Source organism: Thermobia domestica, chromosome 15 (genome assembly GCF_964235325.1).
Source record: "Thermobia domestica chromosome 15, izTheDome1.hap1.1, whole genome shotgun sequence".
NCBI classification, from domain to species: Eukaryota; Metazoa; Arthropoda; class Insecta; order Zygentoma; family Lepismatidae; genus Thermobia; species Thermobia domestica.
The window spans coordinates 116,220,711-116,238,348 of NC_137468.1; the positions used below are offsets into that span (position 1 = coordinate 116,220,711).

Consider the following 17,638-nt stretch of genomic DNA (forward strand, 5'->3'; position numbering starts at 1 on the left):
CATCACTATTTTTAACCCACGCTTTCCTTTGAAAACTATAGGATCAGCTAAGTAAGAAACATGCACCTGTAGCTGTTTGCTTTTAAACCATGAACGAAATAGTAGTGTGCGTACTTACAGAGAAAAGTAGTTAATCGATTTGTTTGAACATTGTTTACTGTTTATATTAGCATGTCTCGAAGTGAGACTATTGTCAGACGGTCCGACAATAGACTATAGAAAACCTATTTTAATTCTCCAGTCACATCTAAAAAATTAGAAAAGTATTCGTTTTGTACATCCTCGAAAACACTATGTACTATTATAATACCATATTTTTATAAATAGAATAAAATTATATGTAGAACAAAGAACATTTGTTGATTATAGAATGTGCCCAGCATTAAATAGAAGTTTCAAGAGCAAAATATAAATTCCCTGTATAGGTGGATTGCTAGATATGTGAAGTTTTCATGAATTGTCTGCTGCTTGTCTAACGAAACTTATTAAGCAGTTCGTCATCATTGATGTTGAAAATACTAAATTATTCAATAACAAACCTTACTTAGTATAATAATACAATAAAGAATAATCCTATGCTTTTTTCATATATTGCAAATATCATGACAGATTTTGCCACCTGTAATTTCACATCATACCTAATTTATATCAAATTTCATTCCAATGTTGTATCAGTCATATTAAGTGCCACAGCATTACTAAGAGTCAATATGTACAACTTTTGCTGTCCAGATACTTACTTCCTGTTTTCTCTCACTCTCTTCAAGTGAATAATTGAACAGCGAAGTCACCAGTGTGAGCTTTAGGCATTTGTTATTTTATAAAACAACTAAATGAATGAAAACAGTCATACAAAGTTATGGAATTTGGAAAGTCATCTTTATCAATGAAAACCGATATCACCCTCTTATCGAAATAATTCTATATAAATACTGTTGTCAGGATATGTGTGTGTGATCCTGAAATCACGTTTTAGACCACTTGCCCCAACGTTGCTAAACGTGATCACAACGCCAACATAGCAGATATAGGGTGGCTAGCTTCTTTAGTCATCTGTTCAGAAAGGACTATGACAAACCAGAAGTTGAGACTGAATAGAGGAATAAGTTGAGAATTAGGATTAGGAATACTACATATAAAACAGCAGTGTAATTATTGCTTCATTGCAAAGATAGTCACGTGTATACGTCAATTAGTATTCCTACGGTATGAAACATTCTGACTTCCGATACTACTAAGGAGGCAGAATCATCACAGAGGAGCTGTAATTATTAATTTTACTAAAGAAATCTAGTAAATTAGAGAGTTCTATTTGTATAAGAACATTCAATGATTTCAGATCAGATGTAAAACGCTGCAATTCACCTGTCATACACACGATTGTCTTACGATAATAAGGCACTGAAAACATAAAATATTATTTTCATATTAAATTTTTGTTATCCTAAAATAGTTCACTGAAATTTAGTTTTCTATATGTTCCAGATATGGAGCCTAATAATGATAATAATAATAATAATAATAATAATAATAATAATAATAATAATAATAATAATAATAATAATAATAATAATAAAGGAGTTAAGGTGGAATTCTGTAAATTATATTATATTATAATAGTAAACTTAATTAGTCATTTATTTTATCACACTCATTTTATAATAGAAGACATTTCCTTTAATTAAAAGTTAATGGGATGAATTTAATTCAAACGTTCGAATGTTATTGGAATGTAAATATTGCGGAAACAGAACAATAAAATTGATAAATTGCGGTAGGTTCTTACGGCTAGAGAATGGAGGAAAATCAAATGAAAATAAGGTAGAAAAAACCCAGAGAAAACGCTTGCGCAAGATTTTGAAAGGTGTGCCGTGACATTTGAAAGAATCATTGTTGTGCCATAGGAATTGTAGGTCCCAAATACTAATGTATTTTAGGTTGTTCGAAATACAAGAATGTATTGATTGTTGTCATTACTAACTACTATCAAAATGCCAATAGAAAAGAATGTGTTAAGCCATCTGAAGAATTAAGTAATCTACCTTTTCCTCTAACGTAAAGTTGCCAGTTTGTCTAATTAGAAATTTTGCTAAAACAAAAAGAAGAAATATTTTAAAGACATTTGAAAAACTTTTTTTTTAAATTGCAATATTGCTTGAAAGCTATTCCATGGTATGTCGGAGGCATTTGTTCAGTCTTTGTACATTTTCCTTGCTATTCGTATATTTCTGCTAATCATAAAAGTATAATGTACCTTTTACGTAAACGTAGGATATTTTAGCTATATTTTACTAGTGCATATGTTTTAAGTGCTTTATTTTTGTTACATTTAGTATAACTGTCTCTACAATACAGAAATTACTATACTTATTGGAAGTTTGAAATCCTTAGTATCAGATAGTTGTGTCGAAACATGACAATGATACCGATTCTTCAATAAAATTAAAAGAATAATACGTGATCTAAGTGGTGACTGAAAGGGACAAGAACGAAGGCAACACAATTGAAATTTAGGGTGTTATTTGGAAACTTTCGTGGCAATGTTAATGGCTGTTTTATGTTACGATTCAATTGCCATTTAATGTTGTAACTTCCCAATTACACCATAGCAATTTATGTACTATTGATTAATTTAAGATTGAAGGTAATAGAAATGTCTATAGCATAAACCACACACACACCAGTTTAAAAAAGCAGAAAAAAATTATGAACTTTGTTTAAAAAATACACCTACACGCTTCTGTGTGGTTAGTACAAACAAAAAGTACATTATTTCAAATATTTTTCTGTCAGGGACTCACGACTAGCGTTCTTCACTCTAGTTATATAACTTCGGTAATTAACTAGGGGCTACAGAAATGAAGACAAATGCCAGTGATAAATTTGACGGCATGAACCCAATACAAGTTAAAATACTTATATTTCTGATCAGAGATGAATGTCAAAATTTGGAGGTCTCTAGGAAGTATCTACAATGTAAGTAACAGTGGCAATTATAGAAATGTTGATTTGTAACAAGTGTTTTGTCTGACCTGTGGTTAGTGACAGCCAAATAAGCGTAAAAGTAGCACGTAACAAAAATCGCATTAAAATTTTATTTTAAAATATATTAGACTATTATGGAATTTTGAAGGTACGTAGACAATTAAAAAGATGTGGATAGGGAAACAAAGTTGCTATCAAGACAGTAAAAAGAAAACTACAAATATATATACAATATACTAAATGGTACTACCTCAGTTTATTGCATATTTCAAATCTACGTGTTAAACAAAAACTTAATAATACCACTCTTATTTTTCAGTGTTACAGCTAAGGACGCTATCAAAATTTAGATGTCTCCACAACAGTAATAATCCAAGTGATACGGATGTATCAATACACATCGAAGGTACATTAGTGTCGAGTACTATGACCATGATATGACAAATGTCTACAATTAGTAATCAAGTTAGAGTGGATTGAAAATTTTACTTCCTACAAAAGCCCTTATTTGAAAAAGTGCTTACATAATTTTATATCTCTGTTCAGTCCGGAAATTAAAACTATGGGTAAAGATTGCTGTGTTGCTTAAAATGGCGAAGTTGTAGGATTTTTTTTTTTTTTTTTTTTTTTTTTTTTTACAACGGTTGCTTTCCCTGTTTCTATAACATTACAGCAATAGTCTTTGGTAGTTGCAGTTACAACAAGTTCTCGCAATTATATAATTATAAACAGTATTATAAATTTTACCAATGTTCATCATTTCACATAATTTGAGATACAAAATTGCTGTAAACAGTATTGTTATCCTTCTATTGAATTGCGGTAAACGGCATTATGATCAGTACATCTATTAAAAACTACCTACGTGTTTGGATATGATACATCTAACCAATTTCTCGAAGTAGAACCATCTGAAGAAACTAAATTTTTCAGTCACTTGTAACTTTGTTCTTAGTTGGTAGAAATACGTCAAATTTGGTCTGTTGAATAGTAAAATAGTCTGTTGAATAGTATTCAACGTAGACACCACGGCACTTCTAACGTCCATTGAAACTATCACTTACGTTATTACCAATGGTGTACTCAAAGGAGCTTTCAGAGTTTGAACCTTTCTTGATATTATGGAAAAATAAACATTTACCATAATAAGATTTATGTACAAAAATCACATATGTCCTGGAAGAATATGAGATTGAGTGCTTCAGTCTCCCCGTGACGAAATTCTACGTATACCATGGATTATTACAATTGTCAATCTCCAAAATGTGGGTGTTTTCGGATGATTGTGATACTGTAGCGTCCTTAGATTGTAACACTGGAAAATAAGTGTAGTTTTGTAAGTTTTCTGTTTAGTGTGTAATTTGAAATATATAATAATCTGGTGTGAGGCATTTAAAACAAACGGAACTCAGCCTCTCTTGCCGAACCAAGCGTGTTCCTGGGCGAGCTTGCCCACCGAATATAGTGATCTTTATTCCTTAGACGATGGGCTACTTGCCCACTAAGTTTGGTTTATATCCGCCCAGCAGTTACTGAGAATATATTACCACATGCATCTGGAGTAAAACTAAAGCTCCTGTATACTTATCGTCAGCTGAAGAAGATAACTTTATGTTGGGCTGGCAACGCTGTTAATTGGATGCCACTTTGGAGTATCTCAAACAATTAGTGATGAGAGCAAGAGTCTTGGTCTTGCAGTTTCTCCAAGAGTCTTGCATGGAATACCAATACCAAGACCACGAATCTTGATGCAAGACCAAGACCAAGGGTGCAAGACCAAGACCATACCTGCAAGACCAAGACCAAGACCAAGACTCTTGCGCAAGAGTTTTCACAAGTACCGGCTCAGTAGCAGAGCGTTCACCTGTGGTGCATGGTGTCCCTAGTTAGATCCCAGCTTGCACCATGTGAGCTATTTTGGTGGACAAACACCGTCTGCGTGGGTTTTCTCGGGGTTTTCCTTCTACTTTCTTCAGTCCATCATTTCATTCATTCCTCATCACACCGTCTCCATTAGCCTCGGTGCATAATCGTAGGACGTTAAACTAGATATTTCATTTCATTCAAAAAACTAAACAGAAATGTAGTATTGATCATTGGTAATTCCGTACATCATAGGTGCCGACTACATGGGTATGGCTTTGGCTGTTGGCTCCGAGGCTCAACCAGTCGTTGGAAATTTTTAAGGTGCGCTCATAAAATTAATATCGAAATAACATTTTCATGGCATTGACAGAAACTTAGAGCATGCACGCGCAAGCTTGATTTCATGGCCCGATGCTTATACGTCGCATAATGGATTATCAATATAACTTTTAGCCTTCATAGGTATACGGCACATTGAGGATTGAGCGATATACCATTATACAACAATAAATAATCTAAATTCACAAATGAGAGTGATTTTGTACAGTTATTTCAAATAACTCGGAGTTTGATGCTGTTATTGTGTATTTCTAATATAGGTCAAAAGTATTTATAAAAAATGAGTTTACATAAAAGACTTAGACAGTTGAGTCGTTTTCAGTTTTCATTCAAGTTATTCTAAAATATTAAGAGGTTTGATTATAATCATTATTATTTTATTTTTCTCTCTCTTTTTTGGCCAATATTGCTAAACATATCATCCTCATCATCATCATAGCTATTCCGCCATTATCGGCAGGTAATTTGCTACAATTAAGAAGCTTCTATGTACGGTGGTCCTCAGCTAGTCTCTTCGTCTTGACGCAGCAATTTTCTGTTTAAATATCATCCTTCAACTGCAGTCTCCTTCGTCCCCTCCATCTCTTTTCTCCCACCATATCTTCTAGCACGTCCCTCATAATAAAGTTCCTCCTCAGTCAATGTCCCAACCAGTTTCTCTTCCTCCTCTTAATTACATCTAAAATTCTTCTTTTCTACCCTACTGCTACTATTTCTAACACCTTCTCATTCGTTTTCCGTTCAACCCAGCTAATTCTCTCCTGTTTTCTCCATTTCCACGTTCCGAAAGCCTCCAATTTTCTTTTCCATTGCTTTTGCGTAATGTCCATGTTTCTGCTTCACAGAGTACATATTGGAATCAGTAAAACAAAATTCCAATATTTAATTGGAAGTTTGTTCAATACAGAGATTAGTTAATCCTGGTTGACAAGAAAAGAAGTCTGCCACCTTTAGACCGTAACAATAATTTTGCCATTCATGGTACTTCAGTAATCTGTGCCGTCTTGATTTTCTTTCATGTGTCTCAGGGGTAGCCTCCCCACTTTAGGAACCAGTGGAATATTGGATCTGTTAAATTTTTTTTATATAAAGATTAAGAAACGTTGTGATTTATCTTATAAGCAGTGAAGTGGGCATCCACTGAAAAAAAAATAATAAAGGTCATCTCCTATCTTGTACACTATCACCATACTTACACGAAGGTAAACTATATTACATTTAGAAACACACATTGAATTTCCGTTACTATTGCAGAATTTGTTATCCTTTATATGCAGAGTATAATTTTCCTGTGAAAAGCATAAGATTTCTTAAAAGCAAGACTTGCAAGACTCTTGTAAGCAAAACCGATACCAAGACCAAGACCAAGACTGGGTGTGCAAGACCAAGACCAAGGATTCCAGTGCAAGACCAGTACCAAGACTGGATGTGCAAGACCAAGACCAAGACCACCCGGGGTCTTGGTTTTGGTCTTGCATTTGCTTATCACTACAATATTCTCCTGTCGAATTTACATATTACAAAATTACATTGATTTTTGTCAAATACTTTAAAAGTTACAAAGACGTTTCAAGTGAAATGGTTCTTCCTCTATATATTTTAGAAAAGGCAAACTTTCTTGAGAGTGACGATTGATTTATCGCTCACTATTTTTACACACTTTTAGAAAACAACTTGTCAACCATTGATTGATCTGAAACTTTGAAATTCAGTATATATTTTTCTTCGCTCCATCTTAATGACTAGAGATTGTAAATGTATTCTCAGTATTACTGCCACATACATATTGCTTGTTGCAAACTATAGACTTTTCCATTATTTTGATAACTATATGCATCTGTCAAATCTTGTAACTTATCATTGCATTTTTAGCATCACTTTGACTATTTTACAGCTGCACTTGTTACAGTTATCACTTACGTTAGAAAAAACAGTAATAGTATTAGAAGTTTACCTAATAAGTAAAATTTATAGTTTAACCGTTGTAAGCTAAACAGACGTACAGGCAACGAATGATAATAGATAGATTGGGATTTGAGAAATTGGGAGCAAACAGAACTTTCATAGACATAATATTATCAACTGTAATTTACATGAGCTGGGATTGAACCAGAAACACCTAACGCAAGAGGATTAGACGTATCTGTTACTGAGGCACCGTATTCTCACTAGAATCACGCTAGAATCACGCTAGTGGGCCTTATAAAATTGTAATGTTAGTACATACGCACATCCGTCACTGTACACACTAACTTTTGAATGGAAGTAAAAGTTTGAATTCTCTCTTTTTTGTAATACTGTAGGTATAGATAGACCAAGTTAGTTAAAAGAGTAAATCAGTTAACATCTTCACTCATAAGGATGAATTTAATGGTGGCTGTCCGTATCGTATATTCTATACGTGGAATTAAATATACCTATGTGCGTTTCTTAGGATCACGTTAGTCGATTTTTTTTTGTAATTGATAGCTAGAGCGATTATTTCGGCTGAGTTCGTTAAAGGAATCAATCCGTAAACATCTTTATGGGTAATGGTGACTTGAACGGTGCTACCTATCTTCAATACTTAAAAGTATTGTATGTGTGTTGCACGTGATCCTCTTTACTGTCTTTACCAAAGTTTATTTAAGATTTTTTTGAACCAGCTGTATGTTATGGAATATAATTTGGCTCTTTCCTCCTCTCCAAGCCAAACTTCTCACTGCGCTACTGACCAATAGTTGTAATTAGTGATCAATATTTGCTACCAAATTATTGAGTGTGCCATTGCTTTTAAGAAAAAGAAAACGGAATTTACATTTGCCTTGTCTGTCTGTCATGATGTCGGTAACGCTTGTTTGAAGAACGAAAATGGTATTGAAAACAGTCATCAGATTCAAAATTGGCACTTCGGGTTTTTCAATGCTGTAAACCTGTTTGCCAATTAAGTCATCGAATACTATATCGGACTTTTCGACTACATGTCGAGAATACTTTTTTTTAAGGCTAGTAATGAGTTTCCTGATTGCGGAAAAAAAATTCTCGTCGTTGATTTTAGCACATCCTTATTGTTGTATATGAGCAAATCTTTGTTAATACTTCGTTTACATAAGGTTTAACAGGCAACGTTTAATATTCTACAAAAGATTGCTTTTTGCTCTCACTGTAATGCATTGTAGTGCAAGAAAACAAGAATGTTTATTTTTGATGGTATGTGATCAATTGAGCTTGAAGTCGAAGTATACAAAACAGATATGAGGACCAAGTTGAAATATTAATCAAAGAAGCAACGAAATATTTTAATCAATATACTGTAATATTTCAAAGGTGGTGAAGAAATGCATACTCTTAGACAGTAAACTACCTTGTGGCTCTATGAAGACCCTGGTTTGATTACTGGAGAGACCTAAAGTGTTTGGAATCCCGCGTTAAACTATAAGATGATCTCATATAGTCTCGATGCTGAAAAGGGAAGCTAAACCTCCAATTCAATCATCCAGTTCTTAGTCATAATACTAACAATAAAATGATCAAGTTAAGAGTAGATGTACTACTTACTCCGTGTAGAATACAAGTAATTATTGCAACGGATATCGAAGAAATTAAAATATAAATAAAAAGCATAATTTTGTTCATTATAGGATATGGTTGTGAAGGTTGGTCATTAACTTAGTGAGCTAAACACAGTTGAAGACATAGTTTACAAACCTTTGAGATTAACGACCCACGATCATGCCCTTTAGGCTAAGGGAGAGAATGATTAAAGCCAGTAAATAATGATGAAATAATGGAATGAGAAAGTGAGAGGAAACGGGAGTACCCCAAGAAAACCTATGCACATGATGTTGTCCACCACAAACTTATTTTCCGGGATCGAACCAGGGACCCCACGCACCAGAGGTAAGCGCTCTATCACTTAAAAAAAGTGGACTGATTCACCAAACGTGCCCCATTATCTTGTTTATCTACTTTTTACTAGTTTCTACTGAATTTTACTCCCTTCTTACTTGTTTAACTCGCTTTACCAGTAACCTAGGACGACAGGGACACGAACACAGAAACATTTAGAACAGTTAAAATTCCAGAGGCTCACACACCAGGAATCGAACCCGGGAGCCCGTACACCAAAGGCGCACGTGCTAGCCATTAGACCAGCAGGGAGGGCAACACTGAGCCACCGTGCCCCCCAACAAAGTTTATAGTAAAATGATTGGAACAAATAGAGAATAACAAAGAATGAACGGATGAAGTTATGCAATACTGAATGTAAATATGTATTTATTATCGAATATCATATGGATAACGATAAGTTTAAAATGGAATGGGCACGCTGCTCGAACGAAAAAAATTCGAAATCATTTTATCTCAATTGAAACTTACTTTCTAAAGCAGCGAGTGGTGTGTTAAGATTTCTTTTTAAGATCATATCGCTTTTTCTAAAGTTTCATTATCTACTCGATAATCAACAGCGATCGCCCAGTCGATTGCAATCGATTGTTTAACCAAATCTGGTGTATAGGGCTCTCGTTGGAGAGCCTATGGGTAGACGAAGGTGGAAAGAAAATAAAACAGAATATCTCTGAGATGGGTAACAACAGCCATGTGTAGACTGGCTTGGTAGAGAAACGATCTGTTTATGAGCCTTGGTAACTCTGCCGATAAACCTATGGGTTTACTAAGACCAATAAGTTATTTCAAGATCATGCTGTTGCGCAACTCTACTATAATCAAATTTTGAAAATGATCAGAATTTGTGTGTGTTCAAGGAAGTATTTTATTTCTAAACCCCAAGTCCTTTCTCTTTTCAAATGGGTGTTTCAGAAATGAGTGTGATAGGGTGGGAAGAAAGAGAGAACGATTAAAAAAAAAAAAACGAAAAATAGAATAGTAATGAGGAGGGGGAGGAATGATCAGAGAGTAAGATGGAATCATTGAAAGTCTGAGTCATTCCAATGGTACCATTGACAATGATCCACTGATTCCATTATCTTGAAAGAAAGTAATTAAAAAAAAGAGAGCAAAGACTCTGAACAAAAGATTGGTTCACAGAAAATGGTGAAGGAGAGATTGTCCGCAAACGATAAAAGAATCAGAAAAAAAGAATGAAGCCTCAATTAATCACACTGACTCAGTACCGAAACAGTGTTCTCATTAGTCTACATACGGTGTTCTCTTTGTTTTAAGTGAGTAAAAAAGAATGTGACAGAAGAGGGCGGGACTCATGCGTTGAAATTTATTATCATCTTCTCCGTGTAATGTGTTTCTTTATTGCTGTTGAAATGAAGGATTCTTTCTGTTCGAGAAAACGTAAGGAACAATTGTATTGATTTCTTGAAAAATATACGTGTATTGTTGAACGGTGTTTAAAACCGTAACCACAAGTCTACAAGAAAGCACGGTAAGGTGGTTGAATCTCTTCAGTTCTATAAACAAGTGACACCTGGTTCCGATATGATCAGTTTCTGTCTACAGCATTCAGTCAAAATTGACCATTGTGTAATTGGGGCTCATCAAGCTCAGATTCATTATCCTCAAAGGAATCACCCCCACTAATCTCAACGAGACTCACGTTAGCCCAGATTCATCCTAGATTGAGACCTCTCGGCTAGTCTAGTGCCCAGCGCCCGCGCCCTTGATACACGGTGTCCCGTGTTCAATTGCCAAGAAAGAGCCTTGAAATTTGAACCCACCTTCGAATTTCACCTTCAAATGTAGATCCACGTCTTATATACCCTGGGTGCGTAACAAGAAGCTAAATTTGAATTCAACTAACCAACCAACTTAGTACTTAAATCTTGGAGTCGCTATTCTCAGTGAGGCTTGCACTAACTTAGTTCGATCTCACAATCAGTTTCCTCACTGGACTTGGGTTCATCATCCACAATGGAGCTCTCGTCCGCTCGGACTCCGACCCTGGCTCGTTATCCACTTATAACGCTTGTGCTCATAAGTTCTTGCGCTCAATTATTGAGTTGGAGGTCGATTGAGCCCGAATGCAAGTTATCTGTTTTAAAGCGACATATATAGATGTAAAGACTGTTCTCAACCCACGGATTGATTGGCAGCATGAAAGAATTTAATTATGTGCCTGCTTATTGGTAGTTGTTTGGCATTTTGATATAGTTATCTTTTCCTCATATTGTGTAGACACTCCGTTTGGTCTTGCATGTCCAGTTTGTTCTCTAGCTTTTCCTTGCAATAATATTTTAGTACAATCCACTTGAAGATCACGGGAAAGAAAGGCGAAATATAACTTTTTCGACCAAATTGAGTTATAGCTATCAGTGTGTATGCCTTGACAAGTAGAGCCTCCTATTCTAACATTATAGACAAATAGTGCATACGTTATTTACAATTAATAGTTTATATCTGTTATATACTAAGTAGTCTGTGGTTTCAAAGTTTAAAATTAAATCTTCTCAGAATGAAAGAAAGTTGACTTTTTGCCTTTCTTTTCTGTGGTCTTCAATTGGAAAATTACAGCAAATGCCTACCACGTAGTTTATTTTCTCTATGTATGTATTGCTTTCCAATTGTTTCTTTCGATGTTGTTTTACTCGTCTTTGTTCATGGTACGAGCAGGACAACATTACATTTCGAATGCCTCTAATGTTCTTTGCGTTTTTCTAAGTGTAAATTGTATATGATCTATACAGAATTAAACTCTTCTTTACTGTTTTCGATGAGTTATTTGATATGCTATCCAGGCCCGTAGCAAGCCCAAAAATGTAGGGGCCGGTAGAAGTTAGGGGGGCCCGATCCAATCATATTATAGTTCATCGACATATTATAGTGCATTTGCAAGCCTACCATGAAAATCTTAGGGGACAGTAAAAATTTAGGGGGACAGGTCCCCCCTAGACTCCCGTGGATACGGGCCTGTACTATCCTGCCTTAACAAACCACCTCTTTTTTTAACTTCTTCCGTTCGATGTTATCATACTACCTAAATGTTTAAATATCTTCTCTTGAGTTTCTCACCTCTAGGAAAATTCGTACTCCCTCCTGATCTTTGTACATTTGAGTATTTCCGCCTTCTTGTTTATTTCATATTTCATGGTAAGACTTGTAGGATTTGAAGAAAATAAAGGGATAGTCAGTGTTAATTGCGAGAAAAATGAACTTTTTAACAGGGGTCATTTTACCATTTCCCCACAATGTTCAGTGTGTTCGTGAGAATATAAATGTTTCCGTGTTGTTAATTGGTTACTATATGTCTTTAATACCTTAAATCTTTGAACCACATTTAAGAATTTCTTAGAACCTTATATTTATTACGCATAAGCTCCGTTTAAAATTTATCATCTTTAGTAATTTTAAATTCAATATTCTTTTTTCTTGTGTCCTGCCTCATTGCGTGAAATATGATGGTCATTTGTATATCTGCTGCCATCTGTTAGTTACTTTGTGTAACTAGTTATGTCATGAAATTTATTCTACGCGTTTCGCACACAGTAACTGGAGCTTGTTTCTGTGGTTGTCTACACCAGACATTGCCATTTTGTATTGGACTCTCTCTGGCTCACTTCCCTCAATCGGCCTTGCACTCACTGTCCTCATTGGGGCTTTCTATCTTCATTGGACTCTGGGTCACTACCTTCAATGGAGTACTCTCAATCGGTTCTAACTCACTAACTTAGTCGGAGCTCGCACTTATTCAGCTCGAGCTCAGGTTCGCTACTCTCAATGGGACTCGGTCGAGCTGTTATTTAGCACAAGCTCGGTTGAGTGCGAAAGTTCACACATACTGCCTTTAATACTAATATTAAAACACTATCCCAAACAAACTCGTATTTGGTTTATGCTGAAAAATTACCCGTTTAATTGGTTCGCTCCTTCATCCAAATTCGATTTCGAACAAAGGTACGACTTTGTGACGTTTACCTGACTTTGTGAGCAATTTCAAGCTACTTTAAGAATATAGAGGATTTGGGTCTAGAAAGCCAGAAATAATGGTTGGTCTATAGTGGGTTGATGTACTGACCAAGCATCACTCAACCATTAAGACGCCTGGTCGGTTTGATCCAGGTTTACCCTTCAGCTGTAATCGTCATTGTAACACGACAATATTTCCCACACTCTCTCATCTGTCATTAAGTGTGAAAAAAATATACATAGGTTTATTTTCTAGACACAATCAATATAAACCAATAAAGTAGCCGGAAGGATTACTTTCAAAACACTTGAAGTTTCTATTATTATATACCGTAATTCAGTGTTTGGACATTGAACAATTAGTAAGATGCAAATTTGTTGTTAGTATGAAGTAACTAACAACAATATAACTTCTTGTAACTGTACCTACAAATCGTTGGACTAAGGAATTGATACTTTCTCAATATGAGGGAGTCGGGGTTTGGCAGAATCAGTGTGGTAAAAGAGTTTTAAAACGAAAATGGAATTTAAGATCAAGGAAAATGTACACATTTTGAGATTCCTAAATGCCGAAAATTCGATTTCGATTTACCCGTTTGTCCTGAGCTGGTCTAGTGGTTAGCGCTTGCATCTTTACTGCATGAAGTCCCGCACAGAGAAAAATCCTTTCTCCGGACAGCGGTATATTGTACAAATATACGGTATCCTCTTGCTTACTATAGAAATCAGTATGGAGCATACGTTATCCGTATGCTACATAGGCACTGCCCTTAGATGTTACATCATGTCGCTGCAAGATGTCTGACATCTAACAGTTTTCCGTATATTACATGCATATACTTATGTTACCTTCGTCAGCTATATGTTATATACGTCCATTTGTATGTGACATCCTGACCGCCTACATTGTTTCATACGAAAAGTACGTATAGATGGAACACTTATACAGAAAGTATTATAAAACATGCGCTTTGAGTTATACGTCTGATGTACGTTAAGTCCAAAAACTACAGGAATTACGCATGAACCTAGCTTTTTAAGTACGCCGCCACCTACAGTTTTTTTCTCAGTGCGGTTTGGTTCTCGATAGGAGGGCTTGAAATTTGAATGGATTACGGTGGTTTGGTTGTAAGCTGTAAGTCTACGTCTCGTGTAGTCTCAGTGCTGAAACGGGACACTCAGTTCCAACCAATCAACCTCTCGTCCGAAGATGAAACGTCTAGAGCCTGTCTATTTCAGTTATGCCCTCGGAAAATTTGTGAAACATACTTCGGCCTGACGGATAAAACCCTCCCTTTACTTCAGGAAAAGAAGTAAATGACTCATCTGTGTTGCCAATTTGTCATTCAGTCGTTTGGTGGTGACGAGTGAAGATCGTAGGCTACTTAGAATGGATAACAAGACAGAACACAGCGAAGTCCATGAAATAATTCATTGTGGCAACGCTTCGCATCCTATAATTGAAAGATCTCTGCCTCAGCAACTTGTCCCTCCTCTTTTGAGGGAGATACGGGAAATCACACATCGACAGCAGCGCCAGCAAGGGCACACTTGAAATAGAAAGGCTCTAGTAGCCATAATGATGTATTATAACTGAATTTCAAATTTAATTTTAAGGACTCCTCAGGAATTTTTATTTTAACGTATCTTCTCCAAATAATTCATTGGTAATTGATTTTGAGTTTGTCTTCCCACTCAACACCGAGGATACACGAGACGTGGACTTACAACTTAACGTTTGATCCGAATCGCATGATCTTCCACCGGGATTTTTTTTAGTTTTACGTCCCACGGTTTTGCCGGTTGCTAAAGGAGACGGTGATGATGAGTAATGAATTAAATGGTGGAATGAAGAAAGTGGGAGGAACCCCGAGAACCCCGAGAAAACTCACGCACACGGTATTTGTCCACCACAAAGTTCACTTGGCGGGAGCAGGGTTTGAACCCGAGACCCCTAGACTACAGCAAATCCAGCGTTGGAAGAAAGCAGTTTTGTGATAGGCAAACAAGGCGTTATCAATAGTTTTGTAATACACTACTCACGGATTTATGACTAATAGTACATTGCCAGCACTTACTTAATTCCATTCCACTTACCTCGCTCCTTCTGCTTCTTAACTCAACCTGTTTTATCTGTTCTGACTTTGATCGCGAAAGCCACTCTTACGTCATACATCAGCTAGTTGGAAATGATTGTTCTAAAACAGGGGGTAGCCAACGTGTCGACAGACAAATCGTGAGAGGCAGCTTACGATAGTTTATCTGTATCCATCATTGTTATTGTTTTAAAAGAAGTATGGCCAAAACCGGTTTTTATAAAACCGGAAAACGGTTTCTGGAAAACCGATATCCGAAAAACCGACATTTCTGTTTTCTCCAATACGGGTTCTGTTTTCTCAAACAAACCTGTATGTTTGTTTTTAAACATATTGGTTTTTAGCATATCGCTTTCGGTTTGCACTTCCTTTTTATGAGAATTTACACATGTTTTTGAGCTTCTTTCATATGTGTTCTTGACACATATTACAATGCCATAAAATCCGGTTTCTGTAAAAAAACGAACCGGTGTTTGGAGAAAACCGATAACCGGTTTAGGTGAAAATCGAACCGGTTTTGAAGAAACCGAAACCGGTTTCGGTGAAAACCCGGTTTTTTGAAAATTTTCAAAAACAGTTTCATTTTTCCTTGAAACCGGAAACCGAAAAACCGGTTCTTGTGCCCACCACTATTTTAAAACTCTCTCTATTGGACTAGTGAAAAGGTAAGTAGACAGCCAGGGATTTTTGAAAAAAGAAGTGCTCTCAATCTTAAAAAGGTTAGCCACCGCTGGTTTAAAAGAACTAAGGCCTTCATATTATTTTTAGTTTTACTTTTTCCTGTATTAAAAAATGTTCTCATGGAATATTGTGGAGAATGTTCTTTCTATCTATGTATTTTTTTCTCTTTAACGAGAGCAAATCACTTTGGAACTATACTAATTGAACACAATTGAATCTGGCTATAACGTCTGTTTTATTTCCCATGGTTTATTCGAAAATAATCAGTATGTACTTCAAAGCAATTAATAATAGATTTTTTTAATCGTTTTATTTTAAATTGTGTACAGTAATTAACGTTGTTTTGATCAGTTTATGAAGATATTTTTTTCTACACACATCTCCCTTCCCTTGTTTCAGTTTTGGTAATAGGTAATTATTTCCGAGTTCGATTCTGTGCAGCATATGCATGTATACTCCTGCACAGAGACATACTGTATCTCACTAGAGAAATCTGTAATGTCTGTTACTATGTTCATTATGCCGTTTGTAGAAATGATCCTTTGTTAGTGACTTTTCGTTTACATGAATGATTCGTGAGTTTTATTGCCTTTCTAGACCTTTACTGCCAAATGTTTTTGAAATTGATAATAGACCCGTAATAATAATGAAATAACTGTTGCCCTGCCTCGAGAATAAATCGTTAGATGATACCTTTCCCGCCTAAGCTGCACTAATTTAGACGAGCGTATATGCATGTAGTCTGGATTTTACGTTATTTTACCTGTACCTAGATCAATGCCTTACACAGCCTTGGTACTGAAAACAGACATTAAATTTTTAGAATTAATTATTTAATTAGTGGAGTTTTCATTTCGAAACGGTCTCTGTCTTGCTAAATGACATATGGTAAAATGGGATGACATGTAGTGCCAGCGATATTATTTTATTCATAGTTTGCTAATTCACATTTCAAATAGTTCTCCAGCTACCTTACAGTCCTGATTAATACTAAAAAATCTGTGGATTCGAAACACCAGTAATCGAATCCGTGACCATGCACACAAAAGGTACAGCACGCTAACCATCTGGTTATGTGGAAAGAAGTTCATTTATTAAGTTGCTTATACAATCTGTAATGCCCAACGATAGCTTACATTTCTATTTAATCTTATTTTGTTTAGTATGTTTGTTTTGTTTATTGCTTGTTCAAATGTACAAATATTGTTTGGAAAGTTCACGACATTCTATTTCTTTAACAAAATGTTGTATATAGTATATTTTATCTGAGCTGTAATATGCACTTGATAGTAAAGGTAATATGGAATTCGGCTTTGCGCCATAATTGCTGAGGAGCTCTCAACAAAGTTTGAAAAATCTGAAAATATGTCAAATGTCGATTTACTTGATGTATAACTTTGAAAAGAACACAATTTGGAAGAAGACGACAAATTCTACGACATATTTTCATAGTATACAGAGTAAAATATATAGTGAGAAACGCTGCATTATTATTACAAGCACCTGAAATAAGGTAAACAAATTCCGTTGTTTTTAAGGTTACCAGACGTCTTCTTTTACCCGAATATATCCCCTTTTCTCGTACTCTAAAAATGATCCGAAGAAATTTTTAGGGAAATGGAAAAATATGTCTTCTTTTTAGAAGATACACAGGTAACTGCTGCTAGTTCTTAGTTTTTGTTAATGAAATACCGAATGTTTAATTGACCTACAAGGAACAAATTTGTCCCCATACACACACACACACACTCATATATATATATATATATATATATATATATATATATATATATATATATATATATATATATATATAT

General features: G+C 35.4%; 1 protein-coding gene across 2 annotated transcripts in view; it reads left to right on the forward strand.

Moving 5' to 3' along the window:
* dati (zinc finger protein datilografo) overlaps positions 1–17,638 on the forward strand; it is a 1,074,481-nt gene that overhangs the window by 24,836 nt on the left and 1,032,007 nt on the right. The window lies entirely within an intron of this gene.